The sequence below is a fragment of the Notamacropus eugenii genome, chromosome 1 (genome assembly GCF_028372415.1).
Source record: "Notamacropus eugenii isolate mMacEug1 chromosome 1, mMacEug1.pri_v2, whole genome shotgun sequence".
NCBI lineage: Eukaryota > Metazoa > Chordata > Mammalia > Diprotodontia > Macropodidae > Notamacropus > Notamacropus eugenii.
Window position 1 is genome coordinate 554,455,060 of NC_092872.1, and position 15,400 is coordinate 554,470,459.

Genomic DNA, 15,400 nt, shown 5'->3' on the forward strand with positions numbered 1-15,400 from the left:
AAATGTATAGACTTTGGGACCAGAGCATCTGAGTTCAAATCCTCCATCTGACACTTTTTGCCTCTTTGACTCATTTATATTCTGCGATCTTCAGTTTCCCCATTGTAAAATAAGACAGTTGGACTGAATGACTTTAGATCTCTTCTCTAGATCTCTAGATCTGTGATCCTATTATCCACTTCACAGGACTTCATGAGAAAGAAAAAGTCACAAGAAACCAGCATAGTTAGAGAATTTCTGTGAATCTCGTTGTGTCACCTAATATCAGTGTGATCTTATATGAGTCATTTCTAGACTTTAGTTTCCTCCTCTAAGGACTTCTAAAGTATTTGAGGAATAGTAGGTCAATCAAAAGCATTGATTAAATGCTTCCTTTGTACCTGTTTCTGGGTTAAATGATGGGAATATAAAGAAAGGCAAAAACCAGAATCAATTTAAATCCGATAATCCTAGAAAAGAAAATTTAAACTGGACTTTGAAGAATGAAGTCCACAATATTCCATTCTGTCCTTCTTAATGTAACCAGGATGAGCACAATGGGATGAGATTCTTTATGTGGAGAGAAGAGCGCAAACCCAGTCTCCAGAGATTTAAAATTCATTCATCCAGACTAAACAGTGTCAGCCAAGGATGCATGTGGTAATGGTAACTGTCAGCAGACTAAAGTCTGCTACTAGTTTTAAAACATTGCGATTTCAAATATAATAATAATCCTGTTACTTTACCTTTCCATAGCCTGATTTCTTTTAGTTGTGGCCTAATTTCTTTCGAAGACTCTGTGGGCCTGGGGGCCTGGACTAATTTTCATGGTTGCCCTACATTGAAAAAAGAACTGTCGCAGAACCCACACCTATTCTGTATACTATGCCAGATGCAAGTATGTTTGTTTTAATTTTAATGTCACTTTATGGATAATTGGAATGCAAAGCTTTGTGAACTTTAATACTCTGCAAGTGAAGCTAAACATTTTTCCTCCATTCGAGCTCCATTGTTGGATTAATTTCCCACCATCATTACTACCACTTTTGATTACCCGGAGAAGTTCAGAATTTAAATAAACTAATTAAACGAGAGGTTTAGGATCTCTGTAGACTAAAGGCAAGCCCAAATCTCTAATGTGCTTTGAAAAAAAAAAACCATGAAGGCTCTGTGGCAGGGGAAAGCCTGCCCCTTCAAGATAGCTGGGCCTCAGTGGGAAAGAGGAATTCTTGATTATAAAAGGGGCCACCTGGCTTACAGGAAAGGGGGAGGGGTGGAGGTCAGCTGGGAATGGCCTGAGATCTGTCAGTGAATAGGAAGGTTCCCTGTTGCCCTAGCTTATTAGCTGAGAAGCCCTTTCCAGCAGTGGGAAAGGTCAGGATGAGTTTTTCCAGTCCTTTTCTCCTAAGGGACCTCAGAGAAAAGTGAGAGGCTCTCTCTTTCTCTCTCTCTAGCTCTTGCTAACAAGAGAGGCTTGAAACCAAAGAATACTTACTGCTGCTTGGTTCCCCAGACCAAGCTGTTCCCTGGTAGAATAACTTATCTGGGGCCTGGAGACTACCTACTTGCAGCACTGAGGATATTAGGGACAGTTTTGGCCTAAAGGAAGTGAATAAAAAGCTCAGGAACCATTCAGAGCAGTGAGTTTCCTACAAAACCCTATTTTCCAATGTGATGCTTCCCCCTCAAACAAAAGACCATTTTATGTTGTTAAGCAATTCACATGATGACTGGAAAGTGGAGAATGTCACCCTCCTCTCTAGTGAACTGGGTTGCTTTTGTTTAAAATATATAAAGAAAACAGAAGTTCACCCCAGAGTATCTTTTTGTGGGGAAGGACTAAAGAGCCTCATGGAAACACTTTCGAGGATGAGAGGAGAGGCAACATGGGCTTATCCATTTTTGTTGTTTGGATTTTACTTTGATGAGCAAACCTTGTGAGCAGCCTCCATTATGCTGCAGACTCATTTGGATGAATGAAACGAGGTGAATTATTGATTGTCTATGAGTTGTATGAAGAAGAAAATTGCCTTCTTGGCTGCTAGCCTGCAAAGTGCCACAGGTCTCCAGGGCTCTTGGGTCTCAGAAACATCTTCTGGACATGCCTCCTTCCATCATCCAATGACCATGTGTTCTGGAATAATCTTGCATTCATAATAATTCTATACTGGTTGCAAGTCACTTAGGCTCCCTGAGCCCCGTCTGTAAATTGAAACAGTTGGGATAGATGGAGTCTGAGGTTCCTTTTAATTCACAATCATGTGATGCCAAAATGCAGAAGCCTAGGGAGTTTAAGGGGCCTTACTCTTATTTTCACAGAAACATTTACTCCAAATCTGGTGCCCTAACTACTATATCAGGCTCTCTCAGTTTTCTTATATTCTTTTGGCCTTCTGTTACTGCATCTGATGTCAGCTGCTTCTGTCCACTCATCAGATCCAGAAGCCAACAGTTAGACAACAAGCGTTTATTAAGGTTCTGCTATATGCCAGGCAAAAGCAAGGCCTGCCCTCAAACTCCATTAGAACATCAGAGTATTGGCAAGGATCGAAGATGCCCCTCCCTGCTTTTAGACCGATGCCCTCATTGCTATTCTGAGCCAAGTGTACTTCGATAACGGCTACATAGAGATGATAGTTTGGGGAATAGTTTGGAAATAAAAAATGTCAGGTAAAAATCTTTTTTCAAACTACTGTGCTCTTTGTGCCTGAGGCAGCTAGGTGGCAACATGAAGTGATCCCTGGACTTGGAGTCAGGAACAACCAAATCTGAATCCTATTTCAAACACTTACTATGTGACCCTGGGTAAGTCACTTAACCTCTCAGTTTCCCTGTTAAAAATGGATATAACGATAGATTCTACCTCATGAAGTTCTTTTGCAGATTAAATGAGTTAATATAAGCATTTTGTAATCCTTAAAGTTGCTACATAATTGCTAATTATTCTTGTCTAAGGTGCACCCAGGCTATGAAAGAGATCAATCCTTTAGCAGACATGCATTTATTCAGAAAGCATATGTTAAACTCCTATTGTTTACAGAACAATATGCTAAATGCTGAATTTAGATAAAATAAAATAAAAACAATTAGATAAAATCCCTTTGTCTTATAGTAACTTATTGGAGGAAGGATGGATAACAAGATGAAAAGTATGATTTTAGGATTCAAGTCATAAGATTATGCACAAGGTGCTGAAAGAGAATTTAGAGTCCAAAAAAGTGAGGTTGAGAGAAATTCAGTCACTTATCCAGGATCCCTTAGTAAGAGTCTGAGTCAGATTTAAACCTAAATCTTCCTGACTCCAAGTACACGACACCAATGGTATCAAACCCAAATGGGGGCCACCAATCTATACCTAAGGATCTCTGACATGCTGGACATTAACTTAGTTTTAAAATGCAATTATTATCTGTACTTCACTGTCTTTGCATTTACTTTGTTAAATCTTTCCCAATTCTATTTTACTCTGGTTTCAGAGCTCCCCATTGGGGAGTGCTGTGGGCTACATGGAGCCAGGCTGTGTGTTTGACACCTGTGAATATCTCACATGCACTACGCCATATTGCCTATTGAGGTCTTTTGTTAGAGATCACTGGCAGCAACTCAACAATCACAGCTGTCACTTCTTACATTACCCTGGGGTGTAATGTTTGTCTGGACCTGGTGACTTGAACTCATAGAGGGCAGGTCTCAGGATCTCATCAATTATCTTGAAATTTAACTCTCTGCTAAACTTTTTTATTATATTCTTCCTACTTGAAAATATCATTCTCTCTGAAAAAAAGGAAACAAAAGCAAAATTAGAGTTGCCTACTTCTGCTCTCTTCCCTTCTTCTGTTACCACTGTCCTATCCATTCGGAGCAGCAGTTCTATCCATCTGATCACTTCATTGATCTGACTTCCAATTCTCTTATTTATAAATTTGTGATAATATTAATATAACTACGTACCTTACAGAGCTTTATGAAACATGAATAAAATACCTAGGAAATTTTAAAGTAAAATGACAATGTGAGTAATTATTATTTCTGTCATCTGGCTATTAGTTACTCTGACCAAACTTGGACAAACTCTCTCCCTCTCCCTCTCTCTTTCTCTCTCTCTCTGTCTCTGTCTCTTTCTGTCTCTCTCTCTGTCTTTCTCTGTCTGTCTGTCTGTCTCTCACACACACATACATACACAAGTATTTTCAGAGTAAAAATGAGTCTGAGAAGAAATAAGGGCAGGGCAGGGAGAAGGGATCCTCTAAGGTATGAAAAGCCCTGGGAAGATGTTTTCATTATAATTTTAGTTACCTTGATACAAAGAATCATTTAGTGAAGGAAAAGCTTCTGTGAAGTAGAAAGTACATATTCTTCAATAGGTATCTTAGCATAATAGCCAGAACAGTAGTAACTGTACATAAGGGAAAGGAATGTTGAAAACTCCAGAAAAAAAGGCCTACCAAGAACTTTGAGATATTTCTTTGCCACATGTTCTCTCTAAGCTTGAGGGTATTTCCACCCTGGATTCTGAATGTACTGATAAAAGCATTTATCATAGACTTTGGAGAGCCTAACTCTTCTTATTAGGTGATCTAATGGAATGGAAATCAGGAAGACGTGTTCAAATCTAGTTTCAAACACTATCTAGGTACTTGCTGTGTACATTACTTCCCTAGGGAAGTTATTTAATCACTCTCTGCCTCAGTTTCCTTCTTTGGAACATATAGATGAAAATATCATTTACCTCCCAGGGTTGTTGTGAGAATATGGTTATTATTACGTTTGTCCTCCTTTTTCAAAGAGGACAATGACATCAGGGAGATGATATGACTTGCAGTTGACTTTGATTTGAGTGAGGGAGGGCTGTGCAAGGTCACCAGCCTCACTTTCTCCTCCTGAGCCACCTGGATCCAATGACCAGATATTCTTCAGGATGACTGGAGATGGCCCAGGATGCAATGGGAGACCCTGGCCCTTTTAGGCTAAGGCATTTTTAGGTTTTCACTTTGAGTGAGGTATTGCCCATTCAGTGAATAGGTCTCTTTAAGTAGTTATGCAAGGGATGGTCTCTTTAATAAAAAAAACAAAAAACAAAAAAAAAAAAACCCAACAACAACAACAAAAAAAAAACTAGGAGAGGAAGACCTTCAGGGCGGCTAGCCAAAAGAGAAACAGTTATTATTTACTGTTTACATTCACTCTATGCTAGGAGGGCAGGGACCTATTGTTGTCCAATTTATGAGCTCCAGAGTGAAAAGGTTTTAAGACTTGGTCTTTGTGAAGTAAATCTAGCCAGTAAACCCAAAGTTTAAGAGGCAGCTTTCAGCCATCAAAAGGTACCTTCCCTTGGGTAGAGCACCCTTAGGTAAGAGGAGTGGACAAGGGGAGGGAAAGAGGAAGGGAAGCAGGGAGGGGAGAAGAGGCTATTCAGATTGAGTTTGTCCTTCATTCTTGAAGAGGACCATGACATAGGGGAGATGATGACATGACTTGCAGTTGACATTGATTTGAGTGAGGGAGGGCTGTGCAAAGTCATCAGCCTCACTTTCTTTTCCAGAGCCATCTGTTGTGAGAATAAAATAATATTTGTAAAGAATTTTTGAGATCTTAAAGCAATCTATCAATGTTAGTTGCTATCACTATAACTCTTTATTAAAATGTCTTTTTGTAAAACTAATTGTCTGGCTAACTAATCTCTATCAACTGATAATCATTGAGGGAAATATCCCTGTGTGTGTGTGTGTGTGTGTGTGTGTGTGTGTGTGTGTGTGTGTGTGCGTATGGGTATCTGTGATCAATAACATTAGAAAAACAATCCCCTAATCCAGGGTTCATAGAATACTAAGAGAAACAGTAGCCGCCTTCCTTTGGAGACAGCCCAGAGGTGCCATCGAGAGTAGGATAGTTGTCCCAGAGCATGCATTATAAATGCATGAATAACAAATTTAGTTGGATACTCAGAGGAACTGGCAAAAGGCACCCAGGAATCTTTATCCTTATCTAGCTGTAATTTATTTCATCCTCAGTACAGAGACCTTCATGATGTAGAGGCATTTAAAGTATTAGGCTCAATCCTTTACTTGTACTAATTTCTCTGAGAGGTAGAGCTGGTGTTAAACAGCACCCTTAGAGGAAAGCTGAATTTAATGACTGAAGAGGTTTTTCTCATCTTCCAATTTTCTTATGGGCCTCCCATAAAACATAACATATACAACTGTTATTTTATGTGCCTTTAACGTCATCAACTTTGGTTCAGCTGACATCAGACTACGAAGTCAGGTTTTATGGGAGATGTGGCAAAATGGAAATTGTAAATCAAAGTGGAAAAATATGTCTATCACTAGACAAATAAGGACTGGTCCAGGAGAATATCTACCAAAAAATGGGGGAGTTTGAGTGAAATGAGTGAAATGAAGCCATGAGCAGAAAATATGGAACACATTCAATTGGCGGGTATATTTATCATAACATAATTGGTATAAGGATAGCCTGTGGTTGTTCCCTCTGCCCCTCCCCAGTCAGTGAAATAAAAATGTGATATCTGTCATCAGGGTTTCCTCAAGCTTTTGACTCTGCTCATTACTCATGCATGAGCATTTGAGATCATCCTACGATGCCCAGGGTGTTTCTGGGAGCTACAGAAATAAGCCATCTTACTTACTCTGTCAGTCATAGAATAGGAGGAGAGACTCATTAGAGTATTTTTGTCTTGCACACACTATGGCAGAGAAAATGTTGCAACATTTGTTTTAGTCAGGAGATGGACACTTGATTCTCATCCTGGTGCAACCTACTTGACTCAAGGGTGTTTTAATAAAATGTACAGTTATTACCTAAAATTCTCCATGCTTAAAGAGGGGCAGAGTAATTCATTTCTTTTTTTTAGTCAATCAACAAGCATGTTATTTATTTATTTCCTTTTTTAAAAGTTTATCATTTGTTTATTTTTAACCTTCTTTTCTTTTAAATTTCTTCCTCCCTCTCTCTTATCCTTCCTCCACCTGTTGAGAAAGCAAACAAAATATCAACTATACCTATGAAATCATACAAAAATTTCCATTTTAGCTATTTCACAAAAAAAATAAAGTGAGAAAATTATCTTTCAATTTGCACTCATAGTTCATTAATTCTCTCTCTCTGTGTATATCATTTTTTTCATCATAACTCCTTTGGAGTTGTCTTGGATCACCATATTGATGAAAGAAGACAAGTCTTTCACAATTGATCATCATTGATCATACAATTTTACTGTTACTGTTCTTAGTGACCTTCTGGTTCTTCTCACTTTACTTTGCATCAGTTCATACAGGTCTTGCTATGTTATTATTTTTTCTCAAGAAACCACCCCACTTATCATTGCTCATAGTTCAATAGTACTCCATGACAATCAAATGCTGCAACTTGTTCAGTCATTCCCCAATTGATGAGCATTCCTTCAATTTCTAATTCTTTGCCACCACAAAAAGAAGTACTGTAAATAGTTTGTATAGATAGGTCCTTTTCCTTTTTCTCTGATCTCTTTGAAGTACAGGTCTAGCAATGGTATTACTGGGTTTAAAAGTGTTATACCTCTTTGTGTAGAGTTCCAAATTATCCTCCAGAATGATTGGACCCGTTCACTACTTCACCAGTAGTTTATTAGTCTACTTATTTTCCCTCATTTCCTCCATTATTTGTCATTTCTGATAGATGTGAGGTGTTTTAATTTGTATTTCTCTAATCAATAGTGATATGGTCTTATATGACTTTAGATAGTTTTAGTTTCTTCTTCTGAAAACTGCCTGTTTGTACCCTTTGACCATTTGAAAATTAGGGAATGACTCTTATTTTTATAAATTTAACTCAGTTTTCTATATACTTGAGAAATTTGCCCGTAGTTTTTTTACATGACTTCATTATCTATGGTAACTTTTAGCAAAATGTAGTTTTCCTGCTTATCTCTATTAATGAGGTCTACTTTCACTTTTGCTTTAGCTAAGATCATGATTTACTGCTGTCTTTTTTACTTCATCTGAAGCATAGTAGATTTTTTGCTCCAGCCCTTTATGTTAATTCTGCATATGTCTTCCTGTCTCAAGTGCATCTGTTGTAAACAACACATTGCCAGATTCTTGTTTCTGCTATTCACTTCCCTTTAATGGGTGAGCTCATCCCATTCCCATTCAGTTATGATTAATAACTGTATTTTCCTCCATCTTTTTTCTTCTCTTTCACTTTTTATCCTGTCCTTCCTCAAAAATCTCTTTTGCTTTTGGACACTGCCTTCTTTAATCCAATTTCCCTTTTGTCACCCCCACCCACCCACCCAATATTTCTTGTCCCCTTCACCTCCTATTTCCCTAGAGCGTAAGATAGATCTTTATACCCAACTAAGTGTGTGTGTGTGTGTGTAAAATACTTGTGTGTATATGCATATGTCTCTATATTTTTCCCTCTTTGAACCAATTCCAATGAGAGTGAGGTTCAAACATTACCTGCAACCGTCCTCATTTTCCCTTCTACTACAAGACTTCCTCCTTAGGAAATGTTGTTGTCAATCAGCACAAACTGCACCCAATGCAAAAGGTCCCCTATAATCTGTTTCTGACCTTCTTTACTGTCTCTGGGCTAAGAGCTCCCAAAGTTGCTGCTGCTGCCACTATTGTTACAGCAGCTGCTTCCAAGGCCCATGACTCAGGCTCCTAATGTTCTCTGGGTCAACTCCCATTCTTCCTGTTGCAGACTTCTCCCACTGACCTCCTAAGGTGTCTCAGGCTGCAAAAATGTCTCACTCTGCTCTTTTATTGGGTCTACCCCTCCAAAATTTGATTTGAGAGTTATTTTAGAGTTGTTCAGAGTAGAGTATTTGGAGAGTCCACCTGGGTGACTATCTCTAATCAACCATCTTAGCTTTGTCTTTAGCAGAGCAACTTAAGTAAGGGTAAGTCACAGATGTTTTCTCTGCCAGGCAGGGTGATACTATGAAAGGAAGGAATTAAGAGTATCTTCAGAATAGTTAGGTCACTGGAGAGTATAACATGAGAATCAGCTGAGGGAACAAGGGATATCTAAGGAAGAATTAGAGAAGCCTTGATGGTTGTCTTCAAGTAATTAAAGAGATATCAGTTGAAGGAGGGATTTAATTTTATTCTGCTTGGCCTCAGAGGTCTTAAGTAGGAGCTATGGGTGGAAACTGCAGTGATAGATTTAGGTTTGTTTTATGTATGTCTAGCACTGGTAAGGAGCTAGGGACTGTCAGTTGAGGCTTCCTTTCTTTTCCTTTTTTCTACCCTTTCTCCCCACCATTTCTCACCCAAGAAAGGGCAGTGAGGAAGAGCTATACATGCTCTGATAGGAATAGGATACACTTTCCCATAATGCCATGGGGTCCTGGCACATGAGAAGCACTAAGCAATATTCAAAGCCCTGAGTAGTGCAAGGCTTTGCCTCCAGGCCACTGTGTGGGGGAAGGTGCTATCTCCCTACATATCACAATACTCTCTCTTCTTTACTCTCAAGGTTCTATTCCCACAGTGCCCTTCTTCAGGGGTCTGCATCCCTTACTACCTTCCTGCTTCATAGGATTACACAGTAGAATCACAGAGTTAGAGCAAGAAGAGATCTAAGAGACTATGCAGTCCAACCCCCTACTTTACAGATGAGGAAACTGAGCCACAAAGACTTGCTTAAGTTCACTCAATCAATAAGGAATATGATGAGAGTTGAACTCAGGTCCTGGACCCCAAGAACTCTTCGACACTGAGTACTGACTCCCCCTCAGGGATTAGGACTCCTGGAACCATTGGTCATATTGGAAGCCATCCCCTTTCCAAGTACAACTGTCACTGGAATGCATCTTTTTCTGTCTTTCTCTGTGCCTACTCATCCATACCTAGCTGAATTTGTCCCTGATGCAGAAATTTTGAGTTATAATTATGCCTGGGATTACTGGAAGAAAAAGTCCTAAGGAAGAGGGCAGGGAAAAAGCATTTGAGAAATGTCAGGCAGGAAAGAAACCTTAAGCCAGCAAGAGTAGACAGAGGTTGCAGCTGAAAAGTTAGCAACCTGAAGTGTGGGAGGCAGACCAAGTGGAGATACAAAATGGGCAAGGCAGGAGTGGTAACACACCAGTATGCCTGAGTCAGAGCTGGAAGGTTAGAGGAAGCGAGTCAGGGTCTAGAGAACAAGTGGTGCCAAAGGCTGGGGGCCAAGAGAAAGTCAGGCTGCCTATCCCCAAAATGGAAATCACAGTAGTGTCCCAAGGGTACTAGAACTTCACCTCTTGGTGTCTTGAGTCTTCTAGAGTTGTTTGATTTTCGAACTACAGGGGAGGAAGCTCAGGGTTGAAAGAGGAGGGGAGGGCACAGCATCAGGGGTTCAATCTATAATCACTCCTTTTCCTATACTTGATATGTCTTTCAAATTGCTTACCTCTAAATGTCTAGTTAGCTTCAATTTCTTACATGAGGATAAAGAGTGTCTTTTGAGGAGATCTAGCTGAAGATGATCCAAAGTAAGAAGTTCCCAGAGGATCTCCTGGGTGGAGATGGGAATATAATTTATACATTGCATACCATGTGTGAGGTATTGTGCTAAGTGCTTTTTTATTATTTCATACAGAGGAAGAGCCAGAGAGAGAGAAGCTAAATGAGAAGTCTCCAATAGAGAGGTGATTTAGGCTGTGGGTCAGGGGCTGGTGAGTAGATGGAAGGAAATAAAACATAGAACTACCTCACAGTGGACCATGGCTGCCTTGAGAAAGAGGACTTTCTATTTAGGAGTCTTCAAGTAGAGGTGAGGTGATCACCTTTTGGAGATGTTACAGAAATAAATCCTGCTCAAATACAGGTTGAAGTAGATCACTCCTGAGGTCTCTTCTGATTGCTAGTTACTATGACTTCTCACCATGACTACCACTAGTTGTTTTCTTCATTTACCCCCCTCATTTTCCTCCTGCTGCTTTTAGGCACTTACTTCACACCCTTTCCCTTGTCCAAAATTTCAGCAGTGGAGCTGATTATCTAGGACTAAGGGTCTTAAGATGAACCTGAAAGGCCTTCAAGTTCATCCAACCTCCTCATTTTATAGGTAGGGAAACTGAAGTACAGTGACATTTGCCCAGGGTGGGCGTGGGAGAGTGTCTGAGGTGAGATTTGAATCCAGATCTCCCTTCCTCTGAGTCCAGTTTCTTATCCACTCTATCAGCATGATGATGTATTTCTACTATCAGAAGGGACTCTAGAATGACATGTGTACATCTCACTCATATATTGCCTTTTATAATCACAACCTTTTCATAGCTATATTATGTTTGTCTTTCATGCTCAGAGAGGACCATGACCTCAACATGATGACATGACTTGCAGTTGACCTTGATTTGAGTGAGGGAAGGCTGTGCAGGGTCACCAACCTCACTTTCTCCTTCAGAGCCATCTGGGTCCAGTGGCCTGATATTTATCAGGATGACTGGAGATGACCCAGGATGCAATGTGGGACCTTGGCCCTTTTAGGCTAAAGTCTTATCAGACTCTCACTTGGAGTGAGATGCACTCGTTCAATGAATAGGCCTTTTTAAGTAATTACTTAAGGGATGGTCCCGTTTAGGAAAAGAAAAAATAACAAAATAAAACAAAAAAATCAAATTGGGAGGGGAAGACCCTTAGGGTTCCTGGGTAGAAGAGAAACAGTTACTATTTAGTAATCACTATAATTAATATATGTGACTATATTAATGCATATGTATAACTATATTATTTATATGTATAATGTAATATAACTATATACATCTTATTTGAGCCTAACAGCAAACCTATGAGATCAGCAGTGGAGGTGATATACAGAGTAGAAAGATCTAGATGTATGACTGTCCTGTGTTCCTCCTGACTCTGGGTACTCTGAGTATCAACTGCTAAGCCATCTACTAATTCTTCTCCAAAGTTCATTTTGACCCAGATAAGGACCAGAACAATAATGATAGAATGTATTTCTTAGGGATATTAGAGAATCAAACACAATAATGGCTATATGATAAAGTGTAGGAAAACCACAAAATGCTATGTAAATGTAAGATATTATGGTTTCATTTTTTACTAATTAAAACTGACTCACAAAGGGAAAAGAACTTGCCCAGGGTTGCATAATCAGTAAATAGTAGACCATGGACAGGGACCCAGGTCAAAAGACTCTGAGGCCCCTATAGCATGTTGGTAAATGGTAGTTCTGTCCTCCATTGAAGATGGTTAGGGTCGTTTAGGGGATGGAGAGAGAGAAGGACCTTTTCATATTCTGACTAAACATGAGGCGCAATCTATTCCCACTTGTTCTTGATAAAGAGCTTACAATAAGCAAAACAAGTAGACATGATTTTCAACTCCCTTCTCCACCTGAATGGTAATTAATTAGCCAAATCAGCTGGGTAATGGAGTAGCTGACTGGGAGAAGTCACGGGTGTGAATGAAGTCTTCTACCAAGAATATTTGCAACTTCCACCCCAACGCTCCAAATTCACTTTGTTTTCCTCCAGAGCTGAGAAGGGATTTCTATAGATTCATAAAACAGAATTCCTCAAGCTTTTCCTCCTCTCTCTTGCAACCACCTATCGAAATTCTTCCCATTCTTCAAGGCCTTCATGAAACCTTCCCTGATTTCCTTTTCTTACCCTCTCCATTTTCAAATTTGTTTCCACAAATTTCTCATAGGACTTGATAGCACCAGTCCTGGGAGTATATCACACTGTAATTTGTATCATAGTGACATGATGTTACTGATGTTCATCTCATTTTCCTGCTAGACTGTAAGTTCATGAGGACAGAGGCTTTTTATTTAAACTTTCAATCCCATCTAATGCCCAACCCAATGATCAATGTGAAGTGCATAATAAATAAATGTTTCGTGTTGAATTTTAAGCCATTCAAGGACTAGTTTATTCATGTGTTACCCCTGTCCCCAAACCTATTGGAATGGTGTAACAACAAGAACCCCGGCATACACAGGAGGGCCAGCTGTACAGGTCCTTAGCTCTGTTTTTCTAAAAGAAAAGCAACTTTTGAGGGTTCAAAGATCTACTTTAATCATACCATCTCTGCCCTTGCCCCTCATGAAGAGCCAGACATTCATCTCCACCAAAAAGGAGAGAGTCTCATATGATGCCAAGGACCTCTGGGATAGGACTTACACATCTTTTTATCTCCACAGTGTTCTGAACACAATTAACCCTAACTTTTCCAAATGATATTCTAATCCTTAAGAAAGAAGGAGGAGCTTTTAAACTGTTTAGTCCAAAGCTATTGTTACTCTTGAAGGATATAGGAAAAAAAGACAAAGACAATGAAGAGGGAAAGAACATCTGACTCCAAAGGACTTACATTCTATTGAGGAGAGATTTTTTTTTAAAATGAACACAGATGAATAAATAGAAAATAATTTCAGAGGGCAAGAACATTAACCACTATTAGGGTCAGAAAACTTAAAACGGTTACTTCTTTGGAAATAGAGGTTTTTCCTCTGTTTATTTTTTGATGTTTACACAATGGTTTACTTTTACAAACCACTGATATATCAAAATACATACATCAAAATGAACAAAGAACAAAACAAATGAATTGTTAGACCTGAAAAGGATTATTGGGATAATGGAGTCAAATTATTAGCTAGGCTAGCAATGATTTAAAGCAACACCTGAAAATAAAAGCTCAGGGCACTTAACTGATACTATTCATTAACGTGATAAATAGACTCCTTGGAGGTAAAGACTCTTTTTTTAATCTCACTAAGAAAACATCTCTCTTTAAAAAAAAACAAAAATTATCTGACTCAACACTACCATTTTTTTCTTTTTCTTTTCTTCTGCAATTGATTGCTAAACAAACAGCACTGAGCTCTGAATGAAATTCTGATGGGGGAAGGGAAAAAACCTTTTGTGTTGATTCCTCCCTACAATTTCAGGGTGCCCAGTGTCACCTCAGAGTTGATTAAATTCAGAAAACATTTTTTCCTATAGGATAATAATAACAATAATAACAATTCATATTTATACACCACTTTAAGATTTGCAGAGTGACATATATATACATACACACATATACTCACATACATATATGTATATTTGTGAGAATCAAATAAGATGAAATTATGTTGTTTAATATATCTTTACACACATATATACACATATATCACTTTGCAAACCTTAAAGTGATATATAAATGTGAATTGTTAATATTATTTTATAGGAAAAAAACCTTTTTTCAGTTCTGAGCTGACATTGAGCACCCTGTAATTGTAGGTAATTATTACCACAAATATGGAGATGGATATCGATAATTTTATGGTTGTGGATATGGATAATATGGATAATTTTATCTCATTTGAGGCAGATGCACTTATTAAATCCATTCTCAGGAGATAGAGATTCAAAGGTTAAGTGACTTCCCCAGGTCATGTTTGAGGCAAGATTTGAACTCAGAACTCCCTGATTTCAAGTCCAGAGCCCAATACACAGGACTCAGAGCTGAAAGGGACCTTTGGGACTGTCTAATCAAATTTCTTTCTTTTATGGTTTTATGGATGAGACAACTAAAGCCCATAAAATGGAAATGTTTTTCACAGGGTCACACACATACTACAAAGTAGCCATAAAACCCTGGTCTGCTCCAGTTTTCCTTTACTCCAGAGTTTCTACTTTACCACACTGTCTCCAGGTATGAGGAGTCTTATGACACAAAGAGAGGCTTTGAGGTTAAGATAGTGAAAATACATTAAAGACACTGTTTTCTCAAAGAAAAATATACATATACACACACACACTCATGAACTAACTTTAGAGAGATGGATGGATCAAGGCTATTTCTAGGAAACAAACCCTAGGATTTGAAAACATTGTCATAGATTTCTAACTGGGAGGGATGTTAGAGGCTATTGAAGCCAGTTCCCTAAACCTACAGATGAAGAAATTAAAACTCTAAGAGGTTAAACAATTTGTCCAAAGTAGTACCAGTGACTGAACTGGTATTTGAACCAATGCTTTGACTCTACATCCAGATCTTTTTTTCACTGAACCAGCCTGGTTTTCTGAATACCTTATGATGTAATGTCCTGTAACATTCAGTAGAAGCTCATGATTTGGGAGCTCTGTGTTTTGGGGTGCCTCCCCCAACATCCCCCAACCTTCAATCTGAAAGAAATTTGCAGCTTCCAGAAATCTATTCCTGGCCCTGGCTGATGAATGTTATTAGAGGGGATTTGAATGGAATCCATGCTCTCTCTTAAAGCTGGGCTGCTGCTGTTTCTTCCTGACACCCCTCAAAGTGCCAGGCCTGTCTAGCACTCACTTACACTTCCCTCCCTAGCGTTGCTGTGGCTGTTTAAACGTGAAAGTCTAGAAACTCTTCTTATGAAAATTTCATGCCTCCAGGTGCTTCATTGATTATTCATGAAGCCTTCTCCGAGCTGCCACCACAGG